Raw genomic sequence first — 18,077 nt, 5'->3', positions numbered from 1 at the left:
CACAACATTCCCACAGGGTGGCCTCAAAAGAGGCAAAGACAAATTTGTGGAGGGGCAGAAGACCATTGCAGGCTGCTAGCTAGTTCAGGGGCAGAAATGTTTCTGAATGTCTTTTGCTGGAAACCTCAGAAGGGCAGTGTTTCTCTTGTGCTTGTGGGTTCCCCTTTGAGGCACCTGAGTGGCCCCCCGGGGGGGGGGGGAAGGATGCTAGACTAGATGGGCCATTGGCAGGATCTAGCAGGTTACTTCCTACCTACGTTCAGAAAGTAAAATACCCAGATGTGCCTCTCTGGTAACAGCAGAGCCGACGTGAGCTGACAGGAAGATGAAAATGTCCCTCGAGTCCATAAACTCTGGACTTCAGCTGGTTATGAAAAGTGGTAAATATGTATTGGGATACAAGCAGACTCTGAAAATGATCCCACAGGGCAAAGCCAAGTTGGTAGTCATCCTAGCCAACAAGTGCCCAGCTCTAAGGAAATCAGAAACTGAATACTATGGTATGTTGGCCAAAACTGGCGTGCGCCACTACAATATGGAATTGGGCACAGCTTGTGGAAAGTACTACAAAGTGTGTACACTTGCCCTCATTGACCCAGGTGATTCTGACATCATTAGAAGCAGGCCAGAGCAAACCAGTGAGAAGTAGCTATTGCCGAACTTTACATTTTGTGTAATAAAACTGGTTACGAATCTAAAGAAAAAAAAAGAAAGCAAAATACCCACTGAGCAGCTGGGAAATGTCCCAGGCTTATTTTTACTCCCACAAAATCCCAGTGAGAAGTCAGGCTGCGCTTGGGGTCTCCTCCCTCTGAGATGCATCTGGAGAACACGCCTGCCGCCTTTTATCTGGGGGGGGGGGGCGCCCTCCCCAGTTGGTGGCACCGCCAGTTGCCAGCTTCCCACCAACGCCCACCGGGCCCTTCGGGTGACCTTCGACGAGCCACCGGGTGCGGGCAGGGAAGGCGCGCCCAGAAGCCCCCCCCCCCCAACAGCAGCAGCGGGGGGGGGGGGTTCAGGAGCTGGTACATCTTCTAAGTCAATAAATAAAGATAATCCTTAAATGCCCATTTAGCTCCACTTCCCGGCAGAACCTCAATTGAATTTAAAATAAGCCTCCGGCGAGCAAATGCGCCGCTTGACAAGGACCTTCAGGGATGCTCCGAGAGGCTCCTAACCCCGCTGGCAAATGCGCCCAGATTTGCAAATCGAGCAGAAAGCGAGCCTTTTATCCAGCGCCATCTGCTCAGAGCAGCATCTCAGAAGACACAGCCTGCCTCCGGGAGATAGGAGGGGGAGCGGGAAACATGGAGAAGGGGCTTCGGAGATTCTTTTCCACCTCCCCACACCTTCCCAGCAAGCAGAGAGATGGAGAATGCAGTACTCCAAAGGAGGCCAGAACGTGAGCAGAACCAAAGGAGGCCCATCTCGTCCCTCCTCCTCTTCTCGTGGTGAAACAAGCAGAAGAGAAGTCCACAAGCAGGATTCGAACAGGATGGATGGCGCCAACAGATTGAGGTTGAATCCTGACAAGGCAGAAATACAGGGGGTGGGTGTATGTGGGGGACTCCCTGGTCCTGAATGGGGCAGCTGTGCCCCTGAAGGACCAGGTGCGCAGCCTGGAGGTCATTCTGGACTCACAGCTGTCCATGGAGGTGCAGGTCAATTCTGTGTCCAGGGCAGCTGTCTCCCAGCTCCATCTGGTACGCAGGATGAGACCCTCCCTGACCGCAGACTGTCTCTCCAGAGTGGTGCATGCTCTGGTTATCTCCCGCTTGGACTACTGCCATATGCTCTCCGTGGGGCTACCTTTGAAGGTGACCCAGAAACTACAACTAATCCAGACTGCGGCAGCTAGACTGGTGGCTGAGAGCGGCCGCCGAGACCATATAACACCAGTCTTGAAAGACCTACTTTGGCTCCCAGTACGTTTCCGAGCACAATTCAAAGTGTTGGTGCTGAACTTGAAAGCCCTAAACGGCCTCGGTCCAGTATACCTGAAGGAGCGTCTCCACCCCATCATCCAGCCTGGACACTGAGGTCCAGCGCCGAGGGTCTTCTGGCGGTTCCCTCCCTGTGAGAAGCAAAGCTACAGGGAACCAGGCAAAGGGCCTTCTTGGTGGTGGCGCCCACCCTATGGAATGCCCTCCCCTCAGATGTCAAAGAGGTAAACAACTACCAGACTTTTATAAGACATCTGAAGGCAGCCCTGTTTAGGGAAGCTTTTAATCTTCAATGGACTATTGTAGTATTATTATTATTATTATTATTATTATTATTATTATTTGAGCACAAGAGCAACATTCTCCCCTCCTTTGGCTTCCAGCAACTGGGGTGCAGAAGCCTTCATAACATAAGACTAGCCTAGTGGGAAAACACCCCTAAAAGCCAGAAGAATCCAGATAGACTTCCTCTGGACCTGGAGGTTCCATCAGGAGTTCCCAAGTGGTGCTTAGCAGGGCTGATTTCCATGTTGAATTCAAAATCCTCCTCAAGGGCAGTCATCTCCCCTTCAGACGTGCCAGCAGGGGGGCAGGCGAGCCAGGCCCCCACCTCCTGCCTGCCCCCTGTGATCCCCAGAGGGGGGTGAGGCAGACCCCCAGAGGCAGGACATGGGCCTTGCCCAGTTCCCATCACCTCCACGGGGGAAAAGGTGAAGTGCAGAAGAAGGAAGAGAGGGGGGGCCCTGGAAATCCTGGTCCCTGCCTTGCAGATCTTTTCCCACCTGGCCTGAGAAGGCAGGGCCCGGACTGACTCCAACTGCAAAAAAAGAGCAACCCTGAGGCTGCTGAACAGACTCTTGGGTTGGGGGGGTACTGTTTGGAGAGGGGGTCGTTGTTGCTGCTGTTATTGCTGTTGGCTTTCTGTGGCTTTGTTTTTCATTTTGTTGTACAGTAATTTATGTGGCAATTGTTCAGTTTGATTTTGTATCCTTAAAAGCTTTATTTATTCTTTTGAATGACAACCTATGTTACGTTGCAGATACGCTTTCTTTTCATGTTGTAAGGCAGCCTCAGCATGGTTTGAACCATGGAAATGCAGCATGCAAAGAGGGAGGGAGGGAGGGAGGGAGGGAGGGAGGGAGGAAGGAAGGAAGGAAGGAAGGAAGGAAGGAAGGAAGGAAGGAAGGAAGGAAGGAAGGAAGGAAGGAAGGGTGTTTTTCTCCTGCACTCCTGCAGTGTCTCCCAAGACAGAATGAGGGTAGGACTCGAACCCATGGCTTCAAGTTACAAGAAAGGAGATTCCGACTAAACATCAGGAGGAGCTTTCTGACAGTCAGAGCTGTTCGACTGTGGGATGGAAGGCGGTGGCCTCTCCTTCCTTGGAGGTTTCTAAGCAGACGCTGGATGGTCATCTGTCATGGATGCTTGAGCTGTGGTTCCTGCTTTGCTGGGGGGTTAGACTAGATGACCCTTGGTGTCCCTTCCAGCTCTGCAGTTCTATGATTCTACCTTTCTATCATGTTTTCTTCAGAGTCGCCTCCTGATTCCAGAACAGGCCCTGTCACAGGCTCCACAGAACACCTGCTCCGCCTTCGGAGTGGTGGCACCTGCACTCTGGAACTCCCTGCCACTTGAATCATAGAATCCTAGAAGAGTTGGAAGAGCCCACAAGGGCCATCGAGTCCAACCCCCTGCCAAGCAGGAAACACCATCAGAGCACTCCTGACATATGGTTGTCAAGCCTCTGCTTAAAGACCTCCAAAGAAGGAGACTCCACCACACTCCTGGGCAGCAAATTCCACTGTCGAACAGCTCTTACTGTCAGGAAGTTCTTCCTAATGTTTAGGTGGAATCTTCTTTCTTGTAGTTTGGATCCATTGCTCCGTGTCCGCTTCTCTGGAGCAGCAGAAAATAACCTTTCTCCCTCCTCTATGTGACATCCTTTTGTATATTTGAACTTGGCTATCATATCACCCCTTAACCTCCTCTTCTCCAGGCTAAACATGCCCAGCTCCCTTAGCCGTTCCTCATAAGGCATCGTTTCCAGGCCTTGGACCATTTTGGTTGCCCTCCTCTGGACACGTTCCAGTTTGTCAGTGTCCTTCTTGAACTGTGGTGCCCAGAACTGGACACAGTACTCCAGGTGAGGTCTGACCAGAGCAGAATACAGTGGCACTATTACTTCCCTTGATCTAGATGCTATACTCCTATTGATGCAGCCCACAATTGCATTGGCTTTTTTAGCTGCCGCATCACACTGTTGGCTCATGTCAAGTTTGTGGTCAACCAAGACTCCTTTTCACATGTACTGCTCTCAAGCCAGGTGTCACCCATCTTGACACCAGGCCTTCCCTGTACTCTTTTCCACACCTGCTAAGAACATTTTTTCCTACCCAGACACGGACGGTGCCAGTGTACGTTTTAATCTCTTTTCATTTCATTGCTGACTTTATTTCTGAGTGTTTTAAAGAGCTGTGTTTACCGATTATTTCATTGTTTCCTCCTCCTTGTGGACTGCTGCGCAGCTGTTGTGTTTTACAATCAAGCCGTGTCTAAATTTCACGGAATAAAACCAAACAAGCCCAGAGTCTCCCGCTGCACTTTCCAAGTTCGCCAGAGGACGGTTTCTCCAGACATCTCTTTTTCAGAGCGTCATCTGAAGAGATGGCGAAGAGACTGGCCATCACTGCCTTTCCCGACATTTGCCTTTTTCTGCGGTCAGCCTCCTCTGGAGTAAAGCCATTGCAGCCAGCTGCCTGCCAGCTGCCCCTTCCCCTCTGAACTGCAGTTAAGCCAGGCTAATCCAGGACAAGACCAGCGCCAGATTGTCACTTAACTCTGCTTTGCATTCATCTACTTAAGCCTAGATGGTTCCTTCCTTGCTGTGTTTTGTAATATAGAATTTATTCCATGTTTGCCTTTGCTGTCATTTGAGTTTACCGACATGCTCCGTGTTTTGTCTCTTTGAATTTCCAAAGCTCTGTGTTTCGATGTTTTGAACGTTTGCTGGAATCAACTGAGGGCGCAGCTCCTGCTCAGAAAGCAGCATCTAAGTAAACTCAGTCCGTCCGTCCATCCATCAATCAACCAATCAATCATCTTTGCTGATGCCCCAGAGGTCTGGAGGGAGGAGGGAATGGAGGGGGTGTCCCTTCCCTTCCCTCCCCCTCCCCTTTTATGAATATCACCCACTCTGAGACCCCACAGCTAATTCTCCCCTGGCCTCCTCGCTGGCCCAAGCAGGACCAATTCAGCCAGCTAGCCCTGGGGAGTATCTAATGCTTATTTCCCCTAAACTGATTTTTGAATTTTATTCTTATTCACGTTTTTATACTGTATTTAATGCTGCTTTTATAATTGTTTTAAATTATCTGCCCTGAGCCCGATTTTTGAACTGGGAAGGGTGGGGTATAAATAAAAACAAAATTTTATTTATTTATTTATTTATTTATATTATTATTATTATTATTATTATTATTATTATTATTATTCAGAGGCACAAAAGGCCCCGAGGTGGCCAGGAGGATGGCCTAGGATCAGGGAGGATGGCAGAGCAAAGGAACCACAATCCTGCAAGCCAGGGGTCTTTCGTGGGGTGGGGAGGAGAAGGGGAGATTCTGGCTGAGGAGCTGAGAAGGTGATGGAAGAAGGGGAGTCTTTCTTGGCGCTGCTCCTGCAGTGTTGCAGAGCGATAAGAGGAAAACTAAGCCCCCCCCCCCTTTTGATGCGTGTGTCTGTGGAGCCAAGAATCCAGAAACACTCATTATTCCAGGTTGACACCCAAACATCTACTTCAGGGGCAGAGTGAAGCACCCTTTGAGTGCTGGATGCCTTCAGGGCTGGAGGAAAGGCAGCAGGGTCCCCCCCATCCGATCTAGCACAGGATGCGGCCTCAGAAGGTGTCAGCTGCCATATTTCAAAAAGCGAAAAAGAGGACACGTCCACCAACTTTTGACTATGGATTGCTGTGACGACTCTCGTTTTACATACCCGTGGAAAAGAGGACGTGTCCTGGGAAAAGAGGACATATGGCAACCCGGGCACCACCAAAACTTCTCCCAGCACTAGGCACAAGAAAATAAGCAGAGCCTGTTGTTGAATCCTTGCCCTGTTGTGAGTCGAGGACCTGCCACCCACAAAGGAGTATAATAAGACACAAAGACACATTATTTTAGGTTAATGAGCAAAATTAGGCCACAACTTTTATTGGTTACAGCATGTGAGTAGTATTAGCTTAGGCATTGGATGAAACAGCAATACCAGACTCCACGGGAGTCATATCAGAGTTAACAACCAATGGGAGGAGCTTGTTGATGCAAATATAACTGGAAGCAACCCCATGACGTCACCGGGGGTCATGCCATGGCCCCATTGGACAGGATCCACGACCACCGGATTCCTTTAACTGAATACCCAAAAGAGGAGGGGTAGATGATGGCGCATACCCAATCCTCCAACACAGCACACATATTCCAATGCCTAACCGCCAATGCCAGAAAGCTGTGACGAATTGCTACGAGGTAGGTGAAAAAACCAAGAGGCTGATGCCAATTTGCCAAATGGATAAAAAAAGTCCTGCCAGGCCCCTTGGGCAACCAAGGCAACCAACCGGAGTCCATAGCAAGGTGAATACACAAAAGAAGCTGACCTAAGAGAGAGGGAGGGAGGGAGGGAGGGAGGGAGGGAGATCCGAAGAAAGCAGGAACAGACTGAGGGCAGAACAGAATTGAAGAAAATGTTCCATCTAACATTTGTCAAAAAACCTGAAGCATTTCTGTTAGGGATTGTAGGAAAAAACCTGCCAAAGAAGTGGAAAAATATATTCATGTATGGACTACGCAGAACTGGCAAAATTGACAGGTAAACTACGGGACAAGGAGAACTGTGACTTTAAAGAGGACTGGGAAACTTTTACAAAGTACCTAAAGATGCAACCAAGTGAATTGGACTCCTTGGCAGGCTTTGAATAAACACTCACAAACTTTTTGTTGATAAAGTAAGGACTTATACAATTCTGTAACATGCAGAGAATAGAGAAACCAGAGATTGGAACTGAGGGAAGTCAGGGGGTGGGGGGGAGGGGGGTTGTTTTATGGGAGGGAGGGGGGAAATGGGGGGGGAGAATTAAGGATCAGATGTTTTAAGATTATATGTTTTGTTGAATTACCTAATAAAAAAGAAAGAAAAGAAAAGAGAAGAGAAGTGGAAGGGAGGTCGGCCTGGCCTTGGCAGCGCCTCCGAAGCCCCTGGCATCTCGCAGACAAACAAGCCGGCTCCTCGTTTGCACGGCTTGGCAGGCGCGGCGGGGGAAGGAAGAGCCGTCCGTGCTCTCGGCAAACACCTCCCTGCGCGCTGCCAGCGTGGAAACTCATTAGATGAAGCTTTAATATCAGATCCATCCATGCAAGCCAAGGCCTGATTGGCAGGAGGGCTTTGCGAGACGTGCCAGGCAAGGCTCTCCCCCAGAACAAGGCAGGCTGCTCCGCCCTCATTGGGATGCAGAGGCAGCTGCCGGCTGTCAGGCGGAGGAGGAAAACGGGGGTGGGGGCGAGGAGGGACCTGCGGAGAGAGGGGCCAGAGGCAGGCGGGCAGGGAGGCCTCTTCCAAAGGGAGGACCGGCCCCTCCAGCCAAAGCCCAGCCTGCCTCTTCGGAAGCTGGCAGTCCAGATGATCTCCATCACAAAAATGGGGGGAATCTGCAAAATCCATCCCTTGAATTGTGGCATAAAAACGTACACAACACGGCAGTTGCTGAGAAAATAACTCCTAAATCTCCACATCCTAAAAGGAAAAGAACCCAGGGAATGTTTTTACACAATGTGGCAGGACTTGAACGTTTTGCGTCTCAACTAGCAAACTGCAGGACTCCGGTGAAGGAAAGAAGAGAGACGATCAGACTTCCTGAGGAGGAGAGCGCTTTAAACATCTAGATGGGAATAGGGGAAAATAAGGTAAAGGACCCCCGGATGGTGAAGTCCAGTGAAAGGCGACTCTGGGGTTGCGGCGCTCATCTGGCTTTCAGGCTGAGGGAGCCGGCGTTTGTCCACAGACAGCTTTCCGGGTCATGTGGCCAGCAGGACTAAACCACTTCTGGTGCAACAGGACACTGTGATGAAAGCCAGAGCACATGGAAACGCTGTTTACCTTCCCGCCACAGCGGTATCTATTTATCTACTTGCACTAGTGTGCTTTCGAACTGCTAGGTTGGCAGGAGCTGGGACTGAGCAACGGGAGCTCACTCTGTTGTGCAGATTCAAACCGCTGACCTTCTGATTAGCAAGCCCAAGAGCCTCGGTGGTTTAGACCACAGCGCCACCCGCGTCCCTATACTTCCCTGTACAACATAGACATCTCAATATTGACTTTCTAGGCTTGCATATTAGTTTTGCTGTTGTTGTTTGTAAAATATAATGAGCGTTCTTCATTTTATAAAACTAATAATATTAATAATAATAGAGTTATAGAGTTGGAAGGGACCCTTAGGGTCATCTAGTCCAACCCCCTGCAATGCCGGAATCTCAGCTGAAGCATCCAGGACAGATCACCCAATCTCCGCTTGAAAGCCTCCAGGGAAGGAGAGTCCACCCCTCCTGAGGGAGACCAGGAACAGCTCTCACTGTCAGAAAGTTGTTCCTGCTGTTTAGTCGGAATCTCCTTTCTTGCAGCTTGAAGCCACGGGTTCGAGTCCTGCCCTCCAGAGCAGGAGAAAAGAAGTTTGTTCCCTCTTCCATGTGAACAATAAACAAACCTGTCACTCACATAATCATAGAACCGCAGTATTGTAGTGTTGGAAGGGACCCCCAAGGGCAATCTAGTCCAACCCTCTACTATTTTGGTTCTGGAGCATCCCTTGGTAACATCCAGCAGATATCTGCAAGCCTGCCGGGTCCGGCTAACACTCCCCTGTTCTGCTCACAAATAAAACAGCAGCAGCGTTTCCTGCATTTTGTGTATCCCAGTTGCAGACCGAGGAGCACAGCTATTTTCAGATCACTGCAGACGTGCCAAGCCAAGTTGAGCTGAATGAATTCTAGAAGAATTGGCAGGTTGCCGTGCAATTCCTACATAGGGACGGCGTAAGCACCTCAGTTTAAGGAGGAGATTGGCAAGCCTGAAGGTGAGCAGAAGAGGGTGGCTGAGAGGGTCAGGAGTCTGGAAACCAAGCCTTGTGAGAAATGGCTGGGGGAATTAGGCATGTTTAGCCTGGAGAAGTGGGACGCGGGTGGCGCTGTGGGTTAAACCACTGAGCCTCTTGGGCTTGCCGATCAGAAGGTCGGCGGTTCAAATCCCCGCTATGGGATGAGCTCCCGTTGCTCGGTCCCTGCTCCTGCCAACCTAGCAGTTCGAAAGCATGCCAAAGTGCAAGTAGATAAATAGGTACCGCTCCGGCGGAAAGGTAAATGGCATTTCCGTGCGCTGCTCTGGTTCGCCAGAAGCGGCTTAGTCATGCTGGCCACATGACCTGGAAAGCTGTATGCCGGCTCCCTCAGCCAATAAAGCGAGATGAGCGCAGTAACCCCAGAGTCGTCCGTGACTGGACCTAAGGGTCAGGGGTCTCTTTACCTTTACCTTTTAGCCTGGCGAAGAGAACTCTGAGAGAAGACATGAGAGCCATCTTCAAATATCTGAAGGGCTGCCCCATGGAAGATGGTACCAGCTGGTTTTCTCCTGCTCTGGAGGGTACGACCCAAGCCAATGGATTCGAGCAACAAGGAAGGCGATTCCGACTAAATACTGGGAAGACCTTTCTGAAGGTAAGAGCTGTTCAACAGTGGAACAGGCTCCCTGGAAAGGGGGTGGACTCTCCTTCATTGGATGTTTTTAAGTAGAGGTTGGAGTGCCACCTGCCAGGGATTCTTGAGTTGTGATTCCTGCATGGCAGGGGGTTGGAATAGATGACCCCTGGGGTCCCTTCCAGTTCTACCATTCTATGATTCTAAGCTAGTGGAACAGAAGGGTGCTCGTTGCCAGTGTGGAGCAATGGGGCTTTCCAACCAACTTTGGCAGAACTGACGAACCAATGCCAGCCGTCCGGGTTGTGTTGTTGTCCAAGCGCTTCCTTTAGTTTTCTCACATGGTTGCAATATTCAAGGTCACCTTCCCGAGAAAGCGCGCTGCAAGATTCTCCTCTGGGTTTTTTTTTAATGGGGGGGGCAGGGAACTGTGCTACTCTGCAGGAGATTCTGGACTTGTCATCTGGAGGCTCGAAGCTCCAACTGAGCTTTCAGTTCAGCTTGAGAAGTCAAATGGGGTTCAGTTGAAGAACCAGGTCCTTCAATAAGGGGTGGCCATCGTCATGCTGTTCTCCACACTGAGCTTCCTGGCCACTTCCAAGACTGTCACCTCCAGTGTGTCTCTCAGTAAAGATTTTGGTGACTTTGGTGGTAAAGGTAAAGGGACCCCTGACCGTTAGGTCCAGTCATGGCCAACTCTGGGGTTGCGGCACTCATCTCGCTTTATTGGCTGAGGGAGCTGGCGTTTGTCCGCAGACAGCTTCCGGGTCATATGGCCAGCATGACTGAGCTGCTTCTGGCGAACCAGAGCAGTGCACGAAAACGCCCTTTACCTTCCTGCCAGAGTGGTACCTATTCATCTACTTGCACTTTGACGTGCTTTTGAACTGCTAGGTTGGCAGGAGCAGGTCCAGTCATGGCCGACTCTGGGGTTGCAGCGCTCATCTCGCTTTCCTGGACGAGGGAGCCGGCATACAGCTTCCGGGTCATGTGGCCAGCATGACTAAGCCGCTTCTGGCGAACCAGAGCAGCGCACGGAAACACCGTTTACCTTTCCGCCGGAGTGGTACCTATTCATCTACTTGCACTTTGACGTGCTTTTGAACTGCTAGGTTGGCAGGAGCAGGGACCGAGCAACAGGAGATCACCCTGTCGCAGGGATTCGAACCGCCGACCTTCTGATCGGCAAGTCCTAGGCTCTGTGATTTAACCCACAGCGCCACCCACGTCCCACGGCTTTGGTGGTACTGGAAGCTATTACTATGTTCAACGGGTCTTAGAGCAGATGGTGAATTCAGATATTGTACATTATGGTTAGATTTCATCTCAAGGCTCAGCATGGAAATCGCCATCTGCGACAAGGTCTTCTGCCTCTCGCCAGACCATCAGTATAGCAAACCCCATTCTGCAAGATCCGTCTTTCAGCAAAGCTGTCAGTGGAGTTACAAATACGTGGAGCCTGTGGTTTGTCTTGTCTCCTACCTTAATTTAGAAATAAAGTTCAAATGCCTTTTGCACAAGCAAAACTTGGTTTCTGAGATGTAAGAACATAGAGGCCTGCTAGCTCGGACTAAGCCCCCTGCTCTCACAGTGGCCAGACTCAAGTAAAACCCCGGCACAAGAGCCTTCTCCCCTCCTATGGTTTCCATAGGAGTTCAGAAGAATTGCTGTCTCCATTGTTAAAGGCTGGGAACTGTTCCTTTTCCCTTATGGGGTACCCAAGAGCCCGTATAGAGTCCTCAAGTGGGTTCCCCATTGGTAGGAGAAAATAACAGAGGCCAGCCAGAGAATATTGAGAAGCAAAGCAGCTAGTAAGCCTGATCTTTATTGATCTGTTGCAACAGGGTCCTCACTCACCACACGCAGAAGGAACCCAGAACAATGGTGCGCAAGCCCTTATATAGACTTTTGAAATTGCCCACCCTGTAACCCAAAATATCATACATACATCACAGAAGGAGGCGGTCTACAGCAGAAATCCTGCCTGCCAGGATACCTGATAATGGTCACTGACTGCATTACGTGGGCAGCCTGGCCATTCTTTTGTGATGGTCAATATTTTAGTTTCCTGAGTCCAGGTCACAGGCTCACGCCATTCATGCACAAATACGCCCTTAAGACAGGATTTGCAAGCAAAAAGACAACTGGGAGGCTTCCCCCATTTGCCACCCTTACTGCAGAGGAATATTTGAGGTCATTGGGAGAGTCAAAATGGCTTCAGGATTGCTCTCAGACGCACATACTTAGATATGTGTGCATTTATGGATATTTATTCTATATTTGAGACCTTAACATTCTTGTAACACCGTGGAGGGGGAGCGTAGCTGTCATGGCTCATAGCCAATGATAGCCGTCTCCTCCTCCATGACTTTCTCTCTTACTCTCATGCAGGTTGTGGCATCAGTCGCAGCTGGTAGCCAGCATTTCTGGGCCTCCCGTGGCAGAGACAGATCCAGAAGCACCCAAACGGTGTTCCTGCCCTTTCACGGAGAATGCAAACCCATCCAGGCCAGGTGGGCAACCCGTTTTCCACACGTGAGACTCTGTCACTCACATTGCCTCTGTCTTGCCAGATTCAAGTGCAGCTCATTCCCCCTCATCCAGCCCAGACCCCGCACAGCCCCTTGGCATTCAGGGGCCACATGGAGAAACAGGGCCAAGTGTCACCAGCCTCTTCGCCCCCAAAATCAGGAGGTTCCCCCGAGGCTTCAAGTGTCAGTGGGGACCGAGAGGTTCCCTAGCTAAGCGTGTCACGGAATCAAGCTCATCCATTTTGGTGAATTAAATAAACTAAATAGGTTTAATTGGGTTTTGAATAAATGTGCAATTAGCTGCTACTGTTTTGAATTTTATTGCGTTATTATATTCCTGAGCTGGTTGTGCAAATCGCTATTCCGAATAACACTTTTATAGGGTGAGTGGGGGGGATTGGGGGTGAGTTTATGGAGCCAGTGGAGTGGGGCCCAAAAAAAGTTTGGGAACCATTGATGAAGATGTGGAATGGCATTGGGAATAGACCAGTGCCCAGTGGCAACCCATAGCATAAGTGCCAGGGGGTCCAAAAGCAGGGGCAGAGGAGGAGCTTGGGATGGGGTTGCTGAGGGGCTAGGAGGTGGAATGAGGCTCTGCTATGGGTTTCACTGTGGGTGCTGGAAGGCGTGGGTCCACAAGGACCTTCCTGCAGACAGAATGAATGACAGGCACCACAGGACAAGCATCTGTTGAACATAAGAGGAGCCTGCAAAGTCAGTCCAATCTTCTTCTTCTTTGGCGATCCCTCGTAGGCAAGTAAGATTGTCTTCCATAAACACAGTTTTAACAATGAGTCCGTAAGTGACTGTGGAGGCCAGTTCTGGACCCACACGTCCTTCCACAGTGGGGACAGAGGTTTCTGGGCAGGAGTTGATCCCGGTGTGGATTTGCCAAGCGTGCCTTCCTCTTAGCACCTTTCTCCATTGTGTCCTGCGTTCAAGTGTCTTCAAAGCCCAGGACACCTTTGGTCAAGGCTGTTCTCCAATTAGAGCACTCGCAGGCCAGTGTTTCCCAATTGTTGGTGTTTATACTTCATTTTTAAAAATTTGCCTTGAGAGAGTCTTTGAACCTCTTTTGCTGACCACCAGCATTACGCTTTCCATTCTTAAGTCCGGAATAGAGTAGTTGCTTTGGAAGACGATCATCAGGCATCCGCACAACATGGCCAGTCCAGCGAAGTTGATGTTGAAGAATCATTGCTTCAACACTGGTGATCTTTGCTTCTTCCAGTACACTGGCATTAGTTCGCCTGTCTTCCCAAGTGATGTGTAAAATATTTTGGAGACACCGTTGGTGGAATCTTTCAAGGAGTTGGAGATGGTGTTTGTAAGTGGTCCATGTTTCACAAGCAGACAGCAAGGTTGGTAGTGCAATAGCTTTGTAAACAAGCATTTTTATTTCCCTGTGAATGTCCCGGTCCTCAAACACTCTGCACTTCAGTCGGGAGGAAGCCAAACTCACAGAGCTCAGGTGATGCTGGATTTTTGCATCAATGTCGGCCCTTGTGGAAAGACAACTGCCCAGGTAGGAGAAGTGATTGACATTTTCCAATGTTACACCATTGAGTTGGATTTGTGGTGCTGCAGAGAGGTCATTTTGGGGTCCACCTGGTCCAGCACCCTGTGCTCACAATGGCCAACCAGCTATGGAAGGCAGAGCGGAGCCATCCTGGCTCAGAGCCCTCAATGGCTCTCTCCTCCTCCACTGCCTGCCACCTGCTGGACTTCCATCTTGGTCCCAAGTGGGGCGCGATCCCAAAGGGGGCAAAGCTCAAGGCGCCAGGCACTATCTTTCCCAGCGCTGGCGCCTCTCTTGTGCCCTCCTCCTAGCAAACTGCTCTCCATATCAAAGCGAGGAGGGAAAGTTAAATTGGCGATTGATCTTCAATTTCAAGAAGATTGCAGATTTATCTTCTGAAGGCACCGCAGCCCAAGGAGTCGGAGGGAGAGGCAAGGCGCCGCCAGGAGAGGCCATAAATTATCCCGCCGCCCAGATGCCAACGCCATATTTCAAACGAGGGCGAGGCGGTGTTAACGGCCTTAGAGGAGCGATTCTCGTTTGAGATACAAGTTGGCAAACAGGATGAGTGATGGCTGCACATGGCAGGCGGCCGATGAATTAATTACAGTTTCAAAGGCATGGTCAGAGGCAGCGGGGGCAGGGGGGCAGGTTTCTTTCTTAAAAAATATCACTCAAGTTTCACTTTGTCCTTTATACTCGTTTGAGCTCTGCAGCCCTGACAGATGTGCTGTGTCTCAGCAGCAGGGCCTGCCATGACAGGAGCATGCTTTCCTGACATGGAGCCAATTAACCCCTCCAGAGTTAAACACACATTTTGCAGTTGTTGGAGCCCAAGGCTTAACTCCTGCTCCACCCCCCACCCCCATCTGCTTCCTCTGAAAGGGTCTCAATCTCACTGGTGATGGGAAAGAGTCTTTCCTGACTGAGAGAGCCCTGGAGGGCGGCTATCAGTTACGGCTACGTACCAGGCAGGTCCAGAGAGTCAGGCAGAACTGCTCCCTCCACACAGCAGTGGTGGATCCCAATAGAGAAGGGTGATTAAGGGCCTGGAAATTGTGGGAATGTTCAGGGATGCAGGAGAGGATATATTGTCTGATTATAGCCTTTCCAACTTGTGTTAACAAGTTCACAATTTAGCAGAGTAACACCCCCCTTTTTAAACTTGCAGCGGATGCATTTGCTCAGCCTCACTAAAGCCTCTATAATAACTGTTTTGGTATTTCCCCCTTATTCCCTCATAAAATATAAGACACGACACAGTCTTCTATAAAAGTATAAAGAAAATTTACTCACACATCATTCTGTTCACAATCGGACCTCAGAAGGCAGACTTAGCTTAGAAAAGTAACATATACCTGGAAACTATCTCATAAGGAGACAGTCCCTTTGTCCTCTCCTGGCTGGAGGCCAAGAGAGCATCTTTGGCTAAGCAGATGTTGCTTCTTCGATGCATTTAGTCAAAGAGAGAGAGATGGCTGCCCTGCCCTGTGCTTTTGTCGTTACCTGCGCAGGTGAGGCCACGCCCACCTCTAGTCACATGCAGAGGAAGTCTGTCCCAGCCCAGAAGGAAACATTCCTCCCCATGTGTAAACATGTTCACTCTAGGAATGTTGTACTTGACTGCTCTTGGGTTTCACATCCCACAGAAATCAGGCCTCATGAGGAACAATTGAGAGAGCCGGGGATGCTTAGCCTGGAAAAGAGGAGAGGTAACGTGAGAGCCATCCTCAAATATATGAAGGGGTTTTACATAGAATCGTAGAAGAGTTGGAAGGGGACACCAGGGGTCATCTATTCCAACCCCCTCTTGCAATGCAGGAATTTCAGTTAAAGCATCCACAACGGATGGCCACCCAACCTCTGCTTAGAAATCTCCAAGGAAGGAGAGTCCACCACCTTCCAAGGGTGGCCATCAGACAGGGATTCTTTAGCTGAGTGGGAAATGGCAGTAAAAATACTAGTTAGTGCATGAAGGAGTTAAGGCCACAGAGTTGGATTCCTAGACTCTGCTAGGTCATGGCTCTTATTTTCCAGTGAAGGAGGAAATAAACCTCGTCTTCTTATTCGCTCTCCGTGCTGTGTTACTCACCAAAGAAGCCATGCCCACGCAAACTCCAAGCTTAGAGCATGTGTTTGGAGCTATCTTTCTGTATTTCTAACCCAAAAGTATTCTGCCTGTGTTTTCCTTGCTGCTGTTTGGATTCATGCATGAATCTGACCTTTGGAACATTTTGTAAGTAAAACATTTTAAACTTACTTAACAGTGAATGGTCTGTTCATTGCAAGAAAAGCAGAAAGAGGGGAGGTGTTCACAAGCTAACTAAATGGGATAAAAAGGTTTAATGGCCTACATTCCTAATGCTTCACTGTGCTGCGTGACTTTTGTGAGTTTCAACTCCGCTACAAGGGGTTATCTCCTGCTGGAGAGTGTGTGCTGCAAAGACGCACATTTTGGAACCAGGTACCAAGCTGGTTCTTTTTTTAATTCCCCCCACAAACGTGGGTTACAGGGTTTCACATTCTTCCTCCCACAGAGTCCTGCATGGCTGGGGGTTGGTCTAGATGGCCTTTAGGGATCCCTTCCAACTCTACAATTCTATGAAATGTTCAGAAGAGCCACCCAGAGTGGCTGGGGCAACCCAGTCAGATGGGCAGGAATATTATTATTATTATTATTATTATTATTATTATTATTATTATTATTATTAATGTATTATTTATACCCCACTAATCTGGCTGAGTTTCCCCAGCCACTCTGGGTGGCTCCCAATCGAGTGTTAAAAACAATACAAACAACAACCACAACATCATCATCATCATTATTATTATTATTATTATTATTATTATTGACAGCAATGCTTTTGGACTGTCTGAATGACTGATGCACAGCAGGGGGTGGGGGTGAGGCTCTTAAGCCCCCTGCCAAGGCCAGGCTCCTGAGACTGCCTCCAGGGGGTGCCAAACTGTTAGCGGAGAAATCTGAGGGCTCCCTTGGACAAAAAAACGAGGACCCCAGCCAGGAATTCCAGAGCAAAACAGCAGCCAATCGGCTTGGTCTTGAGTGAAGACTGTCGCGACAGGACTCCCACCTGCCACCAGGTGGAACAAGATGGAAGCCCCCAACAAAAGAGAACCCAAACTTTTATTAGCTGCTAATCCCTATGTTACACCCCCCCCCAAACTACATCACTCATACATCATGGTTACATCATGAAAGGGGAGGTCTGGTGGCAGGAATCTGGGCATCCTGGACCCTGCCCCATGGTTCCCCTTGCCCTCCACCAAACACCCATCAAGTGAAACAAAAGAGATCTTTACATTTCCCTGTTTCCAGCCAAGTTCATCACACCCTTTTGTCTTCATCTGGGTTTGTTCTTTCTGGAATGGCTGCCTGTGGTACTCAGGTATCAGGATGCCAGGGATTATCCCTCAGGCAGAGGGGCTGCTGAGTAGCAGAGCTCACAGGTCTATATGAATTTCTGAAGTTTTCCCAGTGAGCCAGTACATAAGATACATTTATCAGTGAATTCTTACATTTGGTATCGGAGGCCCTTTGAATAGATAGGAAGAAACTGCGATGAAGTGTTTTGTGGGGACAAAGCACAAAAGTCACAAAAGCGATGGTGCTGATTTTGGTAGTGGGCTGCATGTGCATGACATCTGCTGGAGGGGCAACCCCCCCCCCAACCTATACATAAATTCCTGCAACAGTCCCAAAGAGAGCCCTCCCTGCGAAGCCTAGGTAAGCGCTGAGCACCTTGGGGGAAAGCCGGGTCAGCCCCACTCCCAGGGCGGAGGAGGAGGAGCCCCCCCCCCCTCTGCCCAGGGATGTGAGCTGCAGCGCGTGACTAATGACTCCTGCAAGGGAAGGCTGGATAAACGGGGGGGGGGGAGAGAGAGAAACGCCAGGAAAGGAGAGCAATGCCGCAGCAGCAGCGCATTCTTCTCCCCCCCCCCCCTCCGCTGGGGAGACGCTGCTCGGAGGGAGGGAGACAGCGCGGCTTGTGCTGATGCGAGGAGACAAGGCTCTTCCGTGTCAGCTGCAGGCGCTTGCAGGAGAAGCACCACCGGCCCGACTCTGGCTGCTCAGACTCAGTTTCCACACACACACAACACTGAGGCACAGCCCCCCTGCTTCTCCTTGCAATGCGTGGTGAGGGTCGGCCTGGGACTTGGGAGAGCCCAGGGTTCAAATCCCGCCACGCCACAGACAAGTGTGTGACCTTGGGCCAGTGCCGGATTTACATATAAGCTCAACAAGCTCTGGCTTAGGGCCCTATTCTCCTGGGGGCCTCCAAAAAATTTAAAGGGAAGAAATCTGAATGTACATTTATAAAATGTAAGATAG

At 49.9% G+C, this 18,077-nt stretch overlaps 1 long non-coding RNA gene and 1 pseudogene across 2 annotated transcripts; both read left to right on the top strand.

The window, feature by feature from the left end:
- The first annotated feature begins 319 nt into the window (after positions 1-319).
- On the top strand, positions 320-676 carry LOC307222604 (large ribosomal subunit protein eL30 pseudogene; annotated as a pseudogene). The gene has a single exon. The product of its transcript is annotated as a large ribosomal subunit protein eL30 pseudogene (transcript).
- Positions 677-4,288: 3,612 nt separating this feature from the next.
- LOC307221416 lies at positions 4,289-4,854 on the top strand. Its single transcript, XR_013841387.1, has 2 exons — positions 4,289-4,357; positions 4,469-4,854. It is a non-coding gene; the product is annotated as an uncharacterized lncRNA (long non-coding RNA).
- Positions 4,855-18,077: the final 13,223 nt, after the last annotated feature.

This window comes from Podarcis cretensis, assembly GCF_951804945.1.
Source record: "Podarcis cretensis genome assembly, chromosome: 8".
In the NCBI taxonomy this organism is placed as follows: Eukaryota; Metazoa; Chordata; class Lepidosauria; order Squamata; family Lacertidae; genus Podarcis; species Podarcis cretensis.
This window is presented reverse-complemented; position numbering and strand designations above follow the sequence as displayed.